Here is a 19,540-nt window from a genome sequence, read left to right on the forward strand (position 1 = left end):
CCTGGAGGAAATATGTAGTAGAGACCAAACAGGTCAGAAAATCTGATATATGAGGTTACTGTTTCTGTGGCAGCAGCTTCAAAGACAGTCCAACGGTGAGAGAGAAACAGGTTTGTGAACCCCACTCTGCTTCGTTAGTCTGTCTTTCTTGTTGACAGTCCTAGGCAAGACTATAGCTGTTTCAGCTTTTGCCTGGAGGGCGGTATGAGATGGACCAAACAGTGATCAGAAACTGATATATGAGGTTACGTTTCTGTGGCAGCAGCTTCAAAGACAGTCCAAACGGTGAGAGAGAAACAGGTTTGTAAATCCCACTCTGCTTAGTTAGACTGTTTTTGTTTACAGTCCTAGGCAAGACTATAGCTGGTTTCAGCTTTTTGCCTGGAGGGCGGTATGAGGTGGACCAATCAGTGATCAGAAACTGATATATGAGGTTACTGTTTCTGTGGCAGCAGCTTCAAAGACAGTCCAAACGGTGAGAGAGAAACAGGTTTGTAAATCCCACTCTGCTTCGTTAGTCTGTCTTTGTTTACAGTCCTAGGCAAGACTATAGCTGATTTCAGCTCTTGCCTGGATGGGCGGTATATGATGGACCAATAAGTGATCAGAAACTCCCGCATATGCTCCTGACAGAGTGGTAAGCATCCTTTATTATTGTCTAATAGTGGTCTAGTATGTCACATTTGCACAGCAATCGCACAGGTTTCCTTTCTCTCTTTCAGGAAAGGAATATTGACCAATGCTAAATTAAAACAACAGAATGACATGCATAGGTATTTTATGAGCAGCACATAATTTCCAGTTCAATTTTAAGAGCAGTTAAATCAGGTTTGTTTTTCGTCTGCCACTGCTTCTGCCTGCATTGGCCGAATCGAACCGGGTCTCCCCTAGCAGCGATATACCACTGAACCACCAATGCCTTGAGGGGTGTGTAGTGTGAGATTGACCAATCAGGTGATCAGAATGGAGAAACAGGATTGTGAATGAGGTTACCGCTTCTGTGTCCTTTTGACTATAGCTCAGCTTTTTAAAGGGAAAGTCTATGAGATTGACCAATCAGTGATCAGAAACTATTGAGGTTACCGTTTGCACACAGCAGCTGCCAAAGACAGTCCAAACAGTCTGAAGAAACAGGTTCAGACCCCACTCTGCTTCCTTAGTCTGTCTTTGTTGACAGTCCTAGGCAAGACTTTGACTGTCGTTGTTATAAGTTAAATAAGTCCTGGTAGGAACGCATATGTCCTCACAGAAGAGAGAAACAGGTTTGTAGCTTCTAAAATCTGGTAGGACACGCATATGTCCTCACAGAAGAGAGAAACAGGATTGTGAATCCCACTCTGCTTCGTTAGTCTGTCTTTGTTGACAGTCCTAGGCAAGACTATAGCTGATATCAGCTTTTGCCTGGAGGGCGGTATGAGATTGACCAATCAGTGATCAGAAACTGATATATGAGGTTACCGTTTCTGTGCAGCAGCTTCAGCAGCTTCAAAGACAGTCCAAACGGTGAGAGAGAAACAGGTTTGTAAATCCCGCTCTGCTTCGTTAGTCTGTCTTTGTTGACAGTCCTAGGCAAGACTATAGCTGGTTTCAGCTTTTTGCCTGGAGGGCGGTATGAGGTGGACCAATCAGTGATCAGAAACTGATATATGAGGTTACTGTTTCTGTGGCAGCAGCTTCAAAGACAGTCCAAACGGCGAGAGAGAAACAGGTTTGTAAATCCCACTCTGCTTCGTTAGTCTGTCTTTGTTTACAGTCCTAGGCAAGACTATAGCTGATTTCAGCTCTTGCCTGGATGGCGGTATATGATGGACCAAACAGTGATCAGAAACTCCCAAGGGCGGCTCTTTGGACAGAGTGGTAAGCATCCTTTATTATTGTCTAATAGTGGTCTAGTATGTCACATTGCCCGGCAATCGCACACGGGTTTCCCTTTCTGTCTTTCTCTTTCAGGAAAGGAATATCGACCAATGCTAAATTAAAACAACAGAATGACATGCATAGGTATTTTATGAGCAGCACATAATTTCCAGTTCAATTTTAAGAGCAGTTAAATCAGGTTTCGTTTTCGTCTGCCACTGCTTCTGCCTGCATTGGCCGGGAATCGAACCCGGGTCTCCCGCGTGGCAGGCGAGAATTCTACCACTGAACCACCAATGCCCGCCTCTTGACAGGGGTGTGCCATTGTGCTTGAGTCAAACACCTGAACGTCAGCACGCTCGTGCGACGTCTGACACTCCGTTCAGTCGGTGCATTTGACCGAGGGCCCGGCTAGCTCAGTCGGTAGAGCATGAGACTCTTAATCTCAGGGTCGTGGGTTCGAGCCCCACGTTGGGCGCACAGTTTCTATTTCTTGCAAAAGCGCCCTCTCACAAGAGCACTACCTGCTGTACGAGCCAGATCGATGCCCAGGCAAGTAGGCCCTGAATTCGGTCGGCGGCACCTCGAACGTCTCTGTGGCGCAATCGGTTAGCGCGTTCGCTGTTAAACCGAAAGGTTGGTGGTTCGAGCCCACCCAGGGACGGCCGAATGAAACTTTTTCCGTTTCACTAACTGCTGTCTGTCTGTCTGGAAGCTGCTGACCGGTCACACGTCCTCTTCGCTAAGTTGAAGGGCAGGTGTGGGGGATTACAGGAGGTGAGAATGGTTTCTTTTCATACCTGCAGTAAAACTCTTCAGGTCGTCTGCCAGTTGTTGATTTGCCACAATGCTGAGGGATGGTGTCTTGTAATTGGTCTTGTCTTTCAGACCTTTCCACACAGAGGCTGTGCCACTAGAAGAGAACTGAGTGCGAAGCTTTTCAGAATAATTCCTCTTTGTTTACTGAGTTTAGCAGTGAACCATTGTTTGTCGTTGTTATAAGTTAAATAAGTCCTGGTAGGAACGATATGTCCTCACAGAAACTGATATATGAGGTTACCGTTTCTGTGGCAGCAGCTTCAAAGACAGTCCAAACGGTGGGAGAGAAACAGGATTGTGAATCCCCACTCTGCTTCGTTAGTCTGTCTTTGTTGACAGTCCTAGGCAAGACTTTGACTGTCGTTGTTATAAGTTAAATAAGTCCTGGTAGGAACGCATATGTCCTCACAGAAGAGAGAAACAGGTTTGTAAATCCTGGTAGGAACGCATATGTCCTCACAGAAGAGAGAAACAGGTTTGTAAATCCCCCTCTCTGCTTAGTTAGACTGTCTTTGTTTACAGTCCTAGGCAAGACTATAGCTGATATCAGCTTTTGCCTGGAGGGCGGTATGAGATTGATTCCAATCAGTGATCAGAAACTGATATATGAGGTTACCGTTTCTTCTGTGGCAGCAGCTTCAAAGACAGTCCAAACGGTGGGAGAGAAACAGGTTTGTGAACCCCACTCTGCTGCCTTAGTTAGTCTGTCTTTGTTGACAGTCCTAGGCAAGACTTTGACTGTCGTTGTTATAAGTTAAATAAGTCCTGGTAGGAACGCATATGTCCTCACAGAAGAGAGAAACAGGTTTGTAAATCCTGGTAGGAAGCATATGTCCTCACAGAAGAGAGAAACAGGATTGTGAATCCCACTCTGCTTCGTTAGTCTGTCTTTGTTGACAGTCCTAGACAAGACTATAGCTGGTTTCAGCTTTTGCCTGGAGGGCGGTATGAGATGGACCAATCAGTGATCAGAAACTGATATATGAGGTTACCGCTTCTGTGGCAGCAGCTTCAAAGACAGTCCAAACGGTGAGAGAGAAACAGGTTTGTAAATCCCACTCTGCTTCTTAGTTAGTCTGTCTTTGTTGACAGTCCTAGGCAAGACTATAGCTGGTTTCAGCTTTTGCCTGGAGGGCGGTATGAGGTGGACCAATCAGTGATCAGAAACTGATATATGAGGTTACCTGTTTCTGTGGCAGCAGCTTCAAAGACAGTCCAAACGGTGAGAGAGAAACAGGTTTGTAAATCCCACTCTGCTTCGTTAGTCTGTCTTTGTTTACAGTCCTAGGCAAGACTATAGCTGATTTCAGCTCTTGCCTGGATGGCGGTATGAGATGGACCAAACAGTGATCAGAAAACTGATATATGAGGTGACAGAGTGGTGGCATCCTTCAATTATTGTCTAATAGTGGTCTAGTAGAAACATTCTGCTTCCTTCTGTCTTTGTTGACAGTCCTAAAGGCAAGACTTTGACTGTCGTTGTTAGGAACGCTGGTAGGAACGCACATGTCCTCACAGAAGAGAGATGAGGTTAGGTTTGTAAATCCAAAGAACGCATATGTCCTCACAGAAGAGAGAAACAGGTTTGTGAATCCCACTCTGCTTAGTTGCTTCGTTTAGCTGTCTTTGTTGACAGTCCTAGGCAAGACTATAGCTGGTTTCAGCTTTTGCCTGAGGGCTGGTATGAATGGACCAATCAGTGATCAGAAACTGATATATGAGGTTACCGTTTCTGTGGCAGCAGCTTCAAAGACAGTCCAAACAGTGGGAGAGAAACAGGTTTGTGAATCCCACTCTGCTTCGTTAGTCTGTCTTTGTTGACAGTCCTAGGCAAGACTATAGCTGGTTTCAGCTTTTTGCCTGGAGGGCGGTATGAGGTGGACCAATCAGTGATCAGAAACTGATATATGAGGTTACTGTTTCTGTGGCAGCAGCTTCAAAGACAGTCCAAACGGCGAGAGAGAAACAGGTTTGTAAATCCCACTCTGCTTCGTTAGTCTGTCTTTGTTTACAGTCCTAGGCAAGACTATAGCTGATTTCAGCTCTTGCCTGGATGGCGGTATATGATGGACCAAACAGTGATCAGAAACTCCCAAGGCGGCTCTTTTGACAGAGTGGTAAGCATCCTTTATTATTGTCTAATAGTGGTCTAGTATGTCACATTGCCCGGCAATCGCACACGGGTTTCCTTTCTCTCTTTCAGGAAAGGAATATCGACCAATGCTAAATTAAAACAACAGAATGACATGCATAGGTATTTTATGAGCAGCACATAATTTCCAGTTCAATTTTAAGAGCAGTTAAATCAGGTTTCGTTTTGTGCTCTGCCACTGCTTCTGCCTGCATTGGCCGAATCGAACCCGGTCTCCCGCGTGGCAGGCGAGAATTCTACCACTGAACCACCAATGCCCGCCTCTTGACAGGGGTGTGCCATTGTGCTTGAGTCAAACACCTGAACGTCAGCACGCTCTGCGACGCCTGACACTCCGCTCAGTCGGTGCATTTGACCGAGGGCCGGCTAGCTCAGTCGGTAGAGCATGAGACTCTTAATCTCAGGGTCGTGGGTTCGGAGCCCCCACGTTGGGCGCACAGTTTCTATTTCTGCAAAAGCGCTCTCACAAGAGCACTACCTGCTGTACGAGCCAGATCGATGCCCAGGCAAGTAGGCCCTGAATTCGGTCGTCGCGGCACCTCGAACGTCTCTGTGGCGCAATCGGTTAGCGCGTTCGGCTGTTAACCGAAAGGTTGGTGGTTCGAGCCCACCCAGGGACGGCCGAATGAAACTTTTTCCGCTTCACTAACTGCTGTCTGTCTGTCTGGAAGCTGCTGACCGGTCACACGTCCTCTTCGCTAAGTTGAAGGGCAGGTGTGGGGGATTACAGGAGGTGAGAATGGTTTCTTTTCATACCTGCAGTAAAACTCTTCAGGTCGTCTGCCAGTTGTTGATTTGCCACAATGCTGAGGGATGGTGTCTTGTAATTGGTCTTGTCTTTCAGACCTTTCCACACACAGAGGCTGTGCCACTAGAAGAGAACTGAGTGCGAAGCTTTTCAGAATAATTCCTCTTTGTTTACTGAGTTTAGCAGTGAACCATTGTTTGTCGTTGTTATAAGTTAAATAAGTCCTGGTAGGAACGCATATGTCCTCACAGAAACTGATATATGAGGTTACCGTTTCTGTGGCAGCAGCTTCAAAGACAGTCCAAACGGTGGGAGAGAAACAGGATTGTGAATCCCACTCTGCTTCGTTAGTCTGTCTTTGTTGACAGTCCTAGGCAAGACTATAGACTGTCGTTGTTCAGCTTTTGCCTGGAGGGCGGTATGAAATGGACCAATCAGTGATCAGAAACTGATATATGAGGTTACCGTTTCTGTGGTAGCAGCTTCAAAGACAGTCCAAACGGAAGAGAGAAACAGGTTTGTAAATCCCACTCTGCTTAGTTAGTCTGTCTTTGTTTACAGTCCTAGGCAAGACTATAGCTGGTTTCAGCTTTTGCCTGGAGGGCGGTATGAGATGGACCAATCAGTGATCAGAAACTGATATATGAGGTTACTGTTTCTGTGGCAGCAGCTCCAAAGACAGTCCAAACGGTGGAGAGAGAAACAGGTTTGTGAATCCCACTCTGCTTCGTAGTCTAGTCTGTCTTTGTTTACAGTCCTAGGCAAGACTATAGCTGATTTCAGCTCTTGCCTGGATGGCGGTATGATGATGGACCAAACAGTGATCAGAAACTGATATATGAGGTTACCGTTTCTGTGGCAGCAGCTTCAAAGACAGTCCAAACGGTGAGAGAGAAACAGGTTTGTGAATCCCACTCTGCTTCGTTAGTCTGTCTTTGTTGACAGTCCTAGGCAAGACTATAGCTGGTTTCAGCTTTTGCCTGGAGGGCGGTATGAGGTGGACCAATCAGTGATCAGAAACTGATATATGAGGTTACTGTTTCTGTGGCAGCAGCTTCAAAGACAGTCCAAACGGAGAGAGAGAAACAGGTTTGTAAATCCCACTCTGCTTCGTTAGTCTGTCTTTGTTTACAGTCCTAGGCAAGACTATAGCTGATTTCAGCTCTTGCCTGGATGGCGGTATATGATGGACCAAACAGTGATCAGAAACTCCCAAGGCGTGCTCTTTGACAGAGTGGTAAGCATCCTTTATTATTGTCTAACAGTGGTCTAGTATGTCACATTGCCCGGCAATCGCACACGGTTTCTGCGGCAGGCGAGAATTTACCAGTCTTTCAGGAAAGTAATATTGACCAATGCTAAATTAAAACAACAGAATGACATCCGTAGGTATTTTATGAGCAGCACTTAATTTCCAGTTCAATTTTAAGAGCAGCTAAATCAGGTTTGTTTTCGCTCCGCCACTGCTTCTGCCTGCATTGGCCGAATCGAACCCGGTCTCCCGCGCGTGGCAGGCGAGAATTCTACCACTGAACCACCAATGCCCGCCTCTTGACAGGGGTGTGCCATTGTGCTGGAGTCAAACACCTGGACGTCTGCTGACTGAGGGCAGGTGTGGGGATTACAGGAGGTGAGAATGGTTTCTTTTCATACCTGCAGTAAAACTCTTCAGGTCGTCTGCCAGTTGTTGATTTGCCACAATGCTGGGGATGGTGTCTTGTAATTGGTCATGTCTTTCAGACCTTTCCACACAGAGTCTGTGCCACTAGAAGAGAACTGAGTGTGAAGCTTTTCAGAATAATTCCTCTTTGTTTACTGAGTTTAGCAGTGAACCATTGTTTGTCGTTGTTATAAGTTAAATAAGTCCTGGTAGGAACGCATATGTCCTCACAGAAACTGATATATGAGGTTACCGTTTCTGTGGCAGCAGCTTCAAAGACAGTCCAAACGTTGAAGGAGAGAAACAGGATTTTGTGAATCCCACTCTGCTTCAGTTAGTCTGTCTTTGTTGATTTACAGTCCTAGGCAAGACTATAGCTGATATCAGCTTTTGCCACTAGAAGAGAACTGAGGCGGTATGAGATGGACCAATCAGTGATCAGAAACTGATAGTCCTGAGGTTATTCCGCTTTTGTGGTTAGCTTCAGAAAGACAGTCCAAACGGTGAGAGAGAAACAGGTTTGTGAATCCCACTCTGCTTCGTTAGTCTGTCTTTGTTGACAGTCCTAGGCAAGACTATAGCTGGTTTCAGTTCTTGCCTGGAATAAGTCCTGGTATAATGAACTGGACCAATCAGTGATCAGAAACTGATATATGAGGTTACCGTTTCTGTGGCAGCAGCTTCAAAGACAGTCCAAACGGTGGGAGAGAAACAGGTTTGTGAATCCCACTCTGCTTCGTTAGTCTGTCTTTGTTTACAGTCCTAGGCAAGACTATAGCTGATATCAGCTTTTGCCTGGATGGCGGTATGAGATGGACCAATCAGTGATCAGAAACTGATATATGAGGTTACCGTTTCTGTGGCAGCAGCTTCAAAGACAGTCCAAACGGTGGGAGAGAAACAGGTTTGTGAATCCCACTCTGCTTCGTTAGTCTGTCTTTGTTGACAGTCCTAGGCAAGACTATGACTGTCAGCTTTGCCTGGAGGGCGTTATATGATGGACCAATCAGTGATCAGAAACTGATATATGAGGTTACCGTTTCTGTGGCAGCAGCTTCAAAGACAGTCCAAACAGAAGAGAGAAACAGGTTTGTAAATCCCACTCTGCTTCGTTAGTCTGTCTTTGTTTACAGTCCTAGGCAAGACTATAGCTGATTTCAGCTTTGCCTGGATGGCGGTATGAGATGGACCAATCAGTGATCAGAAACTGATATATGAGGTTACCGTTTCTGTGGCAGCAGCTTCAAAGACAGTCCAAACGGTGAGAGAGAAACAGGTTTGTAAATCCCACTCTGCTTCGTTAGTCTGTCTTTGTTTACAGTCCTAGGCAAGACTATAGCTGGTTTCAGCTTTTGCCTGGAGGGCGGTATGAGGTGGACCAATCAGTGATCAGAAACTGATATATGAGGTTACTGTTTCTGTGGCAGCAGCTTCAAAGACAGTCCAAACGGCGAGAGAGAAACAGGTTTGTAAATCCCACTCTGCTTCGTTAGTCTGTCTTTGTTTACAGTCCTAGGCAAGACTATAGCTGATTTCAGCTCTTGCCTGGATGGCGGTATATGATGGACCAAACAGTGATCAGAAACTCCCCAAGGCGGCTCTTTGGACAGAGTGGTAAGCATCCTTTATTATTGTCTAATAGTGGTCTAGTATGTCACATTGCCCGGCAATCGCACACGGTTTCCCTTTCTCTCTTTCAGGAAAGGAATATCGACCAATGCTAAATTAAAACAACAGAATGACATGCATAGGTATTTTATGAGCAGCACATAATTTCCAGTTCAATTTTAAGAGCAGTTAAATCAGGTTGCGTTTTCGTCTGCCACTGCTTCTGCCTGCATTGGCCGAATCGAACCCGGTCTCCCGCGTGGCAGGCGAGAATTCTACCACTGAACCACCAATGCCCGCCTCTTGACAGGGGTGTGCCATTGTGCTTGAGTCAAACACCTGAACGTCAGCACGCTCAGCGACGCCTGACAGTGCTCAGTCGGTGCATTTGACCGAGGGCCCGCTAGCTCAGTCGGTAGAGCATGAGACTCTTAATCTCAGGGTCGTCAGAAACTGAGCCCCATATGAGGTTACAGTTTCTATTTCTGTGCAGCAGCTCTCACAAAGCACTAGTCCAAGCCAGATCGATGGAGAGAAACAGGCCCTGAATTCGTCGGCGGCACCCTCGAACGTCTCTGTGGCGCAATCGGTTAGCGCTGATCTTCGGCTGTTAACCGAAAGGTTGGTGGTTAGCCCACCCAACGGCCGAATGAAACTTTTTCCGTTTCACTAACTGCTGTCTGTCTGTCTGGAAGCTGCTGACCGGTCACACGCCCTCTTCGCTAAGTTGAAGGGCAGGTGTGGGGGATTACAGGAGGTGAGAATGGTTTCTTTTCAGCACCTGCAGTAAAACTCTTCAGGTCGTCTGCCAGTTGTTGAGACAATGCTGAGGGATGGTGTCTTGTAATTGGTCTTGTCTTTCAGACCTTTCACACAGAGGTCTGTGCCACTAGAAGAGAACTGAGTGCGAAGCTTTTCAGAATAACTTTGTTTACTGAGTTTAGCAGTGAACCATTGTTTGTCGTTGTTATAAGTTAAATAAGTCCTGGTGGAACAAACATGTCCTCACAGAAACTGATATATGAGGTTACGCTTCTGTGGCAGCAGCTTCAAAGACAGTCCAAACGGTGGGAGAGAAACAGGTTTGTGAATCCCACTCTGCTTCGTTAGTCTGTCTTTGTTTACAGTCCTAGGCAAGACTATAGCTGATTTCAGCTCTTGCCTGGATAAGTATATGATGGACCAAACAGTGATCAGAAACTGATATATGAGGTTACTGTTTCTGTGGCAGCAGCTTCAAAGACAGTCCAAACGGCGAGAGAGAAACAGGTTTGTAAATCCCACTCTGCTTCGTTAGTCTGTCTTTGTTGACAGTCCTAGGCAAGACTATAGCTGGTTTCAGCTTTAGCCTGGAGGGCGGTATGAAATGGACCAAACAGTGATCAGAAACTGATATAGGAGGCTCTTTGACAGAGTGGTAGCATCCTTTATTATTGTCTAACAGTGATGTAGTATGTCACATTGCCCAGCAATCGCACACTGGTCTCTTCTGCAGCAGGCGCAGAATTCTACCAGTCTCTTTCAGGAAAGTAATATTGACCAATGCTAAATTAAAACAACAGAATGACATCCGTAGGTATTTTATGAGCAGCACTTAATTTCCAGTTCAATTTTAAGAGCAGCTAAATCAGGTTGCGTTTTCGTCCGCCACTGCTTCTGCCTGCTACGGCCGGGAATCGAACCCGGGTCTCCCGCGCGGCAGGCGAGAATTCTACCACTGAACCACCAATGCCCGCCTCTTGGCTGGGGTGTGCCATTGTGCTTGAGTCAAACACCTGGACGTCTGCTGACTGAGGGCAGGTGTGGGGGATTACAGGAGGTGAGAATGGTTTCTTTTCATACCTGCAGTAAAACTCTTCAGGTCGTCTGCCAGTTGTTGATTTGCCACAATGCTGGGGGATGGTGTCTTGTAATTGGTCATGTCTTTCAGACCTTTCCACACAGAGTCTGTGCCACTAGAAGAGAACTGAGTGCGAAGCTTTTCAGAATAATTCCTCTTTGTTTACTGAGTTTAGCAGGCAAAACCATTGTTTGTCGTTGTTATAAGTTAAATAAGTCCTGGTAGGAACGCATATGTCCTCACAGAAACTGATATATGAGGTTACCGTTTCTGTGGCAGCAGCTTCAAAGACAGTCCAAACGGTGGGAGAGAAACAGGATTGTGAATCCCACTCTGCTTCGTTAGTCTGTCTTTGTTGACAGTCCTAGGCAAGACTATAGCTGGTTTCAGCTTTTGCCTGGAGGGCGGTATGAAATGGACCAATCAGTGATCAGAAACTGATATATGAGGTTACTTATTCTGTGGCAGCAGCTTCAAAGACAGTCCAAACGGCGAGAGAGAAACAGGTTTGTATATCCCGCTCTGCCTCGTTAGTCTGTCTTTGTTTACAGTCCTAGGCAAGACTATATTGGTTTCAGCTCTTGCCTGGATGGCGGTATATAATGGACCAAACAGTGATCAGAAACTGATATATGAGGTTACCGCTTTCTGTGGCAGCAGCTTCCAAGACAGTCCAAACGGCGGGAGAAAAACAGGTTTGTGAATCCCACTCTGCTTCGTTAGTCTGTCTTTGTTTACAGTCCTAGGCAAGACTATAGCTGGTTTCAGCTCTTGCCTGGATGGCGGTATATGATGGAACAAACAGTGATCAGAAACTGATATATGAGGTTACCGTTTCTGTGGCAGCAGCTTCAAAGACAGTCCAAAACGGTGGGAGAGAAACAGGTTTGTGAATCCCACTCTGCTTCGTTAGTCTGTCTTTGTTTACAGTCCTAGGCAAGACTATAGCTGATTTCAGCTTTTGCCTGGAGGGCGGTATGATGATGGACCAAACAGTGATCAGAAACTGATATATGAGGTTACCGTTTCTGTGGCAGCAGCTTCAAAGACAGTCCAAACGGCGAGAGAGAAACAGGTTTGTAAATCCCACTCTGCTTCGTTAGTCTGTCTTTGTTTACAGTCCTAGGCAAGACTATAGCTGGTTTCAGCTCTTGCCTGGAGGGCGGTATATGAATGGACCAAACAGTGATCAGAAACTGATATATGAGGTTACCGCTTCTGTGGCAGCAGCTTCAAAGACAGTCCAAACGGTGGAGAGAGAAACAGGTTTGTGAATCCCACTCTGCTTCGTTAGTCTGTCTTTGTTTACAGTCCTAGGCAAGACTATAGCTGATTTCAGCTCTTGCCTGGATGGCGGTATATGATGGACCAAACAGTGATCAGAAACTGATATATGAGGTTACCGTTTCTGTGGCAGCAGCTTCAAAGACAGTCCAAACGGTGGGAGAGAAACAGGTTTGTGAATCCCACTCTGCTTCGTTAGTCTGTCTTTGTTTACAGTCCTAGGCAAGACTATAGCTGATTTCAGCTCTTGCCTGGATGGCGGTATATGATGGACCAAACAGTGATCAGAAACTGATATATGAGGTTACCGTTTCTGTGGCAGCAGCTTCAAAGACAGTCCAAACGGCGAGAGAGAAACAGGTTTGTAAATCCCACTCTGCTTCGTTAGTCTGTCTTTGTTTACAGTCCTAGGCAAGACTATAGCTGGTTTCAGCTTTTGCCTGGAGGTCGGTATGAGATGGACCAAACAGTGATCAGAAACTCCCAAGGCGGCTCTTTGGACAGAGTGGTATGCATCCTTTATTATTGTCTAACAGTGATGTAGTATGTCACATTGCCCAGCAATCGCACACGGGTCTCCCGCGGCAGGCGAGAATTCTACCAGTCTCTTTCAGGAAAGTAATATTGACCAATGCTAAATTAAAACAACAGAATGACATCCGTAGGTATTTTATGAGCAGCACTTAATTTCCAGTTCAATTTTAAGAGCAGCTAAATCAGGTTGCGTTTTCATCCGCCACTGCTTCTGCCTGCTACGGCCGAATCGAACCCGGTCTCCCGCGCGGCAGGCGAGAATTCTACCACTGAACCACCAATGCCCGCCTCTTGGCTGGGGTGTGCCATTGTGCTTGAGTCAAACACCTGGACGTCTGCTGACTGAGGGCAGGTGTGGGGATTACAGGAGGTGAGAATGGTTTCTTTTCATACCTGCAGTAAAACTCGTTCAGGTCGTCTGCCAGTTGTTGATTTGCCACAATGCTGGGGGATGGTGTCTTGTAATTGGTCATGTCTTTCAGACCTTTCCACACAGAGTCTGTGCCACTAGAAGAGAACTGAGTGTGAAGCTTTTCAGAATAATTCCTTTTTGTTTACTGAGTTTAGCAGTAAACCATTGTTTGTCGTTGTTATAAGTTAAATAAGTCCTGGTAGGAACGCATATGTCCTCACAGAAACTGATATATGAGGTTACCGTTTCTGTGGCAGCAGCTTCAAAGACAGTCCAAACGGTGGGAGAGAAACAGGATTGTGAATCCCACTCTGCTTCGTTAGTCTGTCTTTGTTGACAGTCCTAGGCAAGACTATAGCTGGTTTCAGCTTTTGCCTGGAGGGCGGTATGAAATGGACCAATCAGTGATCAGAAACTGATATATGAGGTTACCGTTTCTGTGGCAGCAGCTTCAAAGACAGTCCAAACGGCGAGAGAAACAGGTTTGTAAATCCCGCTCTGCCTCGTTAGTCTGTCTTTGTTTACAGTCCTAGGCAAGACTATAGCGGGTTTCAGCTCTTGCCTGGATGGCGGTATATAATGGACCAAACAGTGATCAGAAACTGATATATGAGGTTACCGCTTCTGTGGCAGCAGCTTCCAAGACAGTCCAAACGGTGGGAGAGAAACAGGTTTGTGAATCCCACTCTGCTTCGTTAGTCTGTCTTTGTTTACAGTCCTAGGCAAGACTATAGCTGATCTCAGCTCTTGCCTGGATGGCGGTATATGATGGACCAAACAGTGATCAAAAACTGATATATGAGGTTACCGTTTCTGTGGCAGCAGCTTCAAAGACAGTCCAAACGGTGGGAGAGAAACAGGTTTGTGAATCCCACTCTGCTTCGTTAGTCTGTCTTTGTTTACAGTCCTAGGCAAGACTATAGCTGATTTCAGCTCTTGCCTGGATGGCGGTATATGATGGACCAAACAGTGATCAGAAACTGATATATGAGGTTACCGTTTCTGTGGCAGCAGCTTCAAAGACAGTCCAAACGGCGAGAGAGAAACAGGTTTGTAAATCCCACTCTCTTCGTTAGTCTGTCTTTGTTTACAGTCCTAGGCAAGACTATAGCTGGATTTCAGCTTTTGCCTGGAGGGCGTTGTATGAAATGGACCAAACAGTGATCAGAAACTGATATATGAGGTTACCGTTTCTGTGGCAGCAGCTTCAAAGACAGTCCATGAGAGAGAAACAGGTTTGTGAATCCCACTCTGCTTCGTTAGTCTGACAGTCCTAGGCAAGACTATAGCTGGTTTTAGCTTTTGCCTGGAGGGCGGTATGAAATGGACCAATCAGTGATCAGAAACTGATATATGAGGTTACCGTTTCTGTGGCAGCAGCTTCAAAGACAGTCCAAACGGTGGGAGAGAAACAGGTTTGTGAATCCCACTCTGCTTCGTTAGTCTGTCTTTGTTTACAGTCCTAGGCAAGACTATAGCTGATTTCAGCTCTTGCCTGGATGGCGGTATATGATGGACCAAACAGTGATCAGAAACTGATATATGAGGTTACCGTTTCTGTGGCAGCAGCTTCAAAGACAGTCCAAACGGTGGGAGAGAAACAGGTTTGTGAATCCCACTCTGCTTTCTTAGTAGTCTGTCTTTGTTTACAGTCCTAGGCAAGACTATAGCTGATTTCAGCTCTTGCCTGGATGGCGGTATATGATGGACCAAACAGTGATCAGAAACTGATATATGAGGTTACCGTTTCTGTGGCAGCAGCTTCAAAGACAGTCCAAACGGTGAGAGAGAAACAGGTTTGTAAATCCCACTCTGCTTCGTTAGTCTGTCTTTGTTTACAGTCCTAGGCAAGACTATAGCTGGTTTCAGCTTTTGCCTGGATGGCGGTATGAAATGGACCAAACAGTGATCAGAAACTGATATATGAGGTTACCGTTTTTCTGTGGCAGCAGCTTCAAAGACAGTCCAAACGGCGAGAGAGAAACAGGTTTGTAAATCCCACTCTGCCTCGTTAGTCTGTCTTTGTTTACAGTCCTAGGCAAGACTATAGCTGGTTTCAGCTCTTGCCTGGATGGCGGTATATAATGGACCAAACAGTGATCAGAAACTGATATATGAGGTTACCGTTTCTGTGGCAGCAGCTTCAAAGACAGTCCAAACGGTGGGAGAGAAACAGGTTTGTGAATCCCACTCTGCTTCGTTAGTCTGTCTTTGTTTACAGTCCTAGGCAAGACTATAGCTGATCTCAGCTCTTGCCTGGATGGCGGTATATGATGGACCAAACAGTGATCAGAAACTGATATATGAGGTTACCGTTTCTGTGGCAGCAGCTTCAAAGACAGTCCAAACGGCGAGAGAGAAACAGGTTTGTAAATCCCACTCTGCTTCGTTAGTCTGTCTTTGTTTACAGTCCTAGGCAAGACTATAGCTGGTTTCAGCTTTTGCCTGGAGGTCGGTATGAGATGGACCAAACAGTGATCAGAAACTCCCAAGGCGGCTCTTTGGACAGAGTGGTATGCATCCTTTATTATTGTCTAACAGTGATGTAGTATGTCACATTGCCCAGCAATCGCACACGGGTCTCCCCCGCGGCAGGCGAGAATTCTACCAGTCTCTTTCAGGAAAGTAATATTGACCAATGCTAAATTAAAACAACAGAATGACATCCGTAGGTATTTTATGAGCAGCACTTAATTTCCAGTTCAATTTTAAGAGCAGCTAAATCAGGTTGCGTTTTCGTCCGCCACTGCTTCTGCCTGCGGCCGAATCGAACCCTGGTCTCCCGCGCGGCAGGCGAGAATTCTACCACTGAACCACCAATGCCCGCCTCTTGGCTGGGGTGTGCCATTGTGCTTGAGTCAAACACCTGGACGTCTGCTGACTGAGGGCAGGTGTGGGGGATTACAGGAGGTGAGAATGGTTTCTTTTCATACCTGCAGTAAAACTCTTCAGGTCGTCTGCCAGTTGTTGATTTGCCACAATGCTGGGGGATGGTGTCTTGTAATTGGTCATGTCTTTCAGACCTTTCCACACAGAGTCTGTGCCACTAGAAGAGAACTGAGTGCGAAGCTTTTCAGAATAATTCCTCTTTGTTTACTGAGTTTAGCAGTAAACCATTGTTTGTCGTTGTTATAAGTTAAATAAGTCCTGGTAGGAACGCATATGTCCTCACAGAAACTGATATATGAGGTTACCGTTTCTGTGGCAGCAGCTTCAAAGACAGTCCAAACAAACGGAGAGAAACAGGATTGTGAATCCCACTCTGCTTCGTTAGTCTGTCTTTGTTGACAGTCCTAGGCAAGACTATAGCTGGTTTCAGCTTTTGCCTGGAGGGCGGTATGAAATGGACCAATCAGTGATCAGAAACTGATATATGAGGTTACCGTTTCTGTGGCAGCAGCTTCAAAGACAGTCCAAACGGCGAGAGAGAAACAGGTTTGTAAATCCCGCTCTGCCTCGTTAGAGTCTGTCTTTGTCTTTGTTTACAGTCCTAGGCAAGACTATAGCTGGTTTCAGCTCTTGCCTGGATGGCGTATATATAATGGACCAAACAGTGATCAGAAACTGATATATGAGGTTACCGCTTCTGTGGCAGCAGCTTCAAAGACAGTCCAAACGGTGGGAGAGAAACAGGTTTGTGAATCCCACTCTGCTTCGTTAGTCTGTCTTTGTTTACAGTCCTAGGCAAGACTATAGCTGATTTCAGCTCTTGCCTGGATGGCGGTATATGATGGACCAAACAGTGATCAAAACTGATATATGAGGTTACCGTTTCTGTGGCAGCAGCTTCAAAGACAGTCCAAACGGTGGGAGAGAAACAGGTTTGTAAATCCCACTCTGCTTCGTTAGTCTGTCTTTGTTTACAGTCCTAGGCAAGACTATAGCTGATTTCAGCTCTTGCCTGGATGGCGGTATATGATGGACCAAACAGTGATCAGAAACTGATATATGAGGTTACCGTTTCTGTGGCAGCAGCTTCAAAGACAGTCCAAACTAAGCGAGAGAGAAACAGGTTTGTAAATCCCACTCTGCTTCGTTAGTCTGTCTTTGTTTACAGTCCTAGGCAAGACTATAGCTGGTTTCAGCTCTTGCCTGGATGGCGGTATGAGATGGACCAAACAGTGATCAGAAACTGATATATGAGGTTACCGTTTCTGTGGCAGCAGCTTCAAAGACAGTCCAAACGGCGAGAGAGAAACAGGTTTGTATATCCCACTCTGCCTCGTTAGTCTGTCTTTGTTTATAGTCCTAGGCAAGACTATAGCGGGTTTCAGCTCTTGCCTGGATGGCGGTATATAATGGACCAAACAGTGATCAGAAACTGATATATGAGGTTACCGTTTCTGTGGCAGCAGCTTCAAAGACAGTCCAAACGGTGGGAGAGAAACAGGTTTGTGAATCCCACTCTGCTTCGTTAGTCTGTCTTTGTTTACAGTCCTAGGCAAGACTATAGCTGATTTCAGCTCTTGCCTGGATGGCGGTATATGATGGACCAAACAGTGATCAGAAACTGATATATGAGGTTACCGTTTCTGTGGCAGCAGCTTCAAAGACAGTCCAAACGGCGAGAGAGAAACAGGTTTGTAAATCCCACTCTGCTTCGTTAGTCTGTCTTTGTTTACAGTCCTAGGCAAGACTATAGCTGGTTTCAGCTTTTGCCTGGAGGTCGGTATGAGATGGACCAAACAGTGATCAGAAACTCCCAAGGCGGCTCTTTGGACAGAGTGGTATGCATCCTTTATTATTGTCTAACAGTGATGTAGTATGTCACATTGCCCAGCAATCGCACACGGGTCTCCGCTGCAGGCGAGAATTCTACCAGTCTCTTTCAGGAAAGTAATATTGACCAATGCTAAATTAAAACAACAGAATGACATCCGTAGGTATTTTATGAGCAGCACTTAATTTCCAGTTCAATTTTAAGAGCAGCTAAATCAGGTTGCGCTGTCCGCCACTGCTTCTGCCTGCTACGGCCGGGAATCGAACCCGGGTCTCCCGCGCGGCAGGCGAGAATTCTACCACTGAACCACCAATGCCCGCCTCTTGGCTGGGGTGTGCCATTGTGCTTGAGTCAAACACCTGGACGTCTGCTGACTGAGGGCAGGTGTGGGGGATTACAGGAGGTGAGAATGGTTTCTTTTCATACCTGCAGTAAAACTCGTTCAGGTCGTCTGCCAGTTGTTGATTTGCCACAATGCTGGGGGATGGTGTCTTGTAATTGGTCATGTCTTTCAGACCTTTCCACACAGAGTCTGTGCCACTAGAAGAGAACTGAGTGTGAAGCTTTTCAGAATAATTCCTTTTTGTTTACTGAGTTTAGCAGTAAACCATTGTTTGTCGTTGTTATAAGTTAAATAAGTCCTGGTAGGAACGCATATGTCCTCACAGAAACTGATATATGAGGTTACCGTTTCTGTGGCAGCAGCTTCAAAGACAGTCCAAACGGTGGGAGAGAAACAGGATTGTGAATCCCACTCTGCTTCGTTAGTCTGTCTTTGTTGACAGTCCTAGGCAAGACTATAGCTGGTTTCAGCTTTTGCCTGGAGGGCGGTATGAAATGGACCAATCAGTGATCAGAAACTGATATATGAGGTTACCGTTTCTGTGGCAGCAGCTTCAAAGACAGTCCAAACGGCGAGAGAGAAACAGGTTTGTAAATCCCGCTCTGCCTCGTTAGTCTGTCTTTGTTTACAGTCCTAGGCAAGACTATATAGCTGGTTTCAGCTCTTGCCTGGATGGCGGTATATAATGGACCAAACAGTGATCAGAAACTGATATATGAGGTTACCGTTTCTGTGGCAGCAGCTTCAAAGACAGTCCAAACGTGGGGAGAGAAACAGGTTTGTGAATCCCACTCTGCTTCGTTAGTCTGTCTTTGTTTACAGTCCTAGGCAAGACTATAGCTGATCTCAGCTCTTGCCTGGATGGCGGTATATGATGGACCAAACAGTGATCAAAAACTGATATATGAGGTTTACGCTTCTGTGGCAGCAGCTTCAAAGACAGTCCAAACGGTGAGAGAGAAACAGGTTTGTGAATCCCACTCTGCTTCGTTAGTCTGTCTTTGTTTACAGTCCTAGGCAAGACTATAGCTGATTTCAGCTCTTGCCTGGATGGCGTATATGATGGACCAAACAGTGATCAGAAACTGATATATGAGGTTACCGTTTCTGTGGCAGCAGCTTCAAAGACAGTCCAAACGGTGAGAGAGAAACAGGTTTGTAAATCCCACTCTGCTTCGTTAGTCTGTCTTTGTTTACAGTCCTAGGCAAGACTATAGCTGGTTTCAGCTTTTGCCTGGAGGGCGGTATGAGATGGACCAAACAGTGATCAGAAACTGATATATGAGGTTACCCGTTTCTGTGGCAGCAGCTTCAAAGACAGTCCAAACAGTCCAAACGGAGAGAGAAACAGGTTTGTAAATCCCACTCTGCTTCGTTAGTCTGTCTTTGTTTACAGTCCTAGGCAAGACTATAGCTGGTTTCAGCCTTGCCTGGATGGCGGTATATAATGGACCAAACAGTGATCAGAAACTGATATATGAGGTTACCGTTTCTGTGGCAGCAGCTTCCAAGACAGTCCAAACGGTGGGAGAGAAACAGGTTTGTGAATCCCACTCTGCTTCG

General features: G+C 46.0%; 6 non-coding genes across 6 annotated transcripts; 3 read left to right on the forward strand and 3 right to left on the reverse strand.

The window, feature by feature from the left end:
* Positions 1-2,086: 2,086 nt before the first annotated feature.
* Positions 2,087-2,157, reverse strand: trnag-gcc. The gene has a single exon. It is a non-coding gene; the product is annotated as a tRNA-Gly (tRNA).
* A 105-nt stretch (positions 2,158-2,262) lies between these two features.
* trnak-cuu lies at positions 2,263-2,335 on the forward strand. The gene has a single exon. It is a non-coding gene; the product is annotated as a tRNA-Lys (tRNA).
* Positions 2,336-5,188: 2,853 nt separating this feature from the next.
* On the forward strand, positions 5,189-5,263 carry trnak-cuu. The gene has a single exon. It is a non-coding gene; the product is annotated as a tRNA-Lys (tRNA).
* Positions 5,264-5,374: 111 nt separating this feature from the next.
* Positions 5,375-5,448, forward strand: trnan-guu. Its single transcript has one exon. It is a non-coding gene; the product is annotated as a tRNA-Asn (tRNA).
* Positions 5,449-10,505: 5,057 nt separating this feature from the next.
* trnag-gcc lies at positions 10,506-10,576 on the reverse strand. The gene has a single exon. It is a non-coding gene; the product is annotated as a tRNA-Gly (tRNA).
* Positions 10,577-17,879: 7,303 nt separating this feature from the next.
* trnag-gcc lies at positions 17,880-17,950 on the reverse strand. Its single transcript has one exon. It is a non-coding gene; the product is annotated as a tRNA-Gly (tRNA).
* Positions 17,951-19,540: the final 1,590 nt, after the last annotated feature.

The sequence above is a fragment of the Puntigrus tetrazona genome, chromosome 5, assembly GCF_018831695.1.
Source record: "Puntigrus tetrazona isolate hp1 chromosome 5, ASM1883169v1, whole genome shotgun sequence".
Classification (NCBI taxonomy): domain Eukaryota; kingdom Metazoa; phylum Chordata; class Actinopteri; order Cypriniformes; family Cyprinidae; genus Puntigrus; species Puntigrus tetrazona.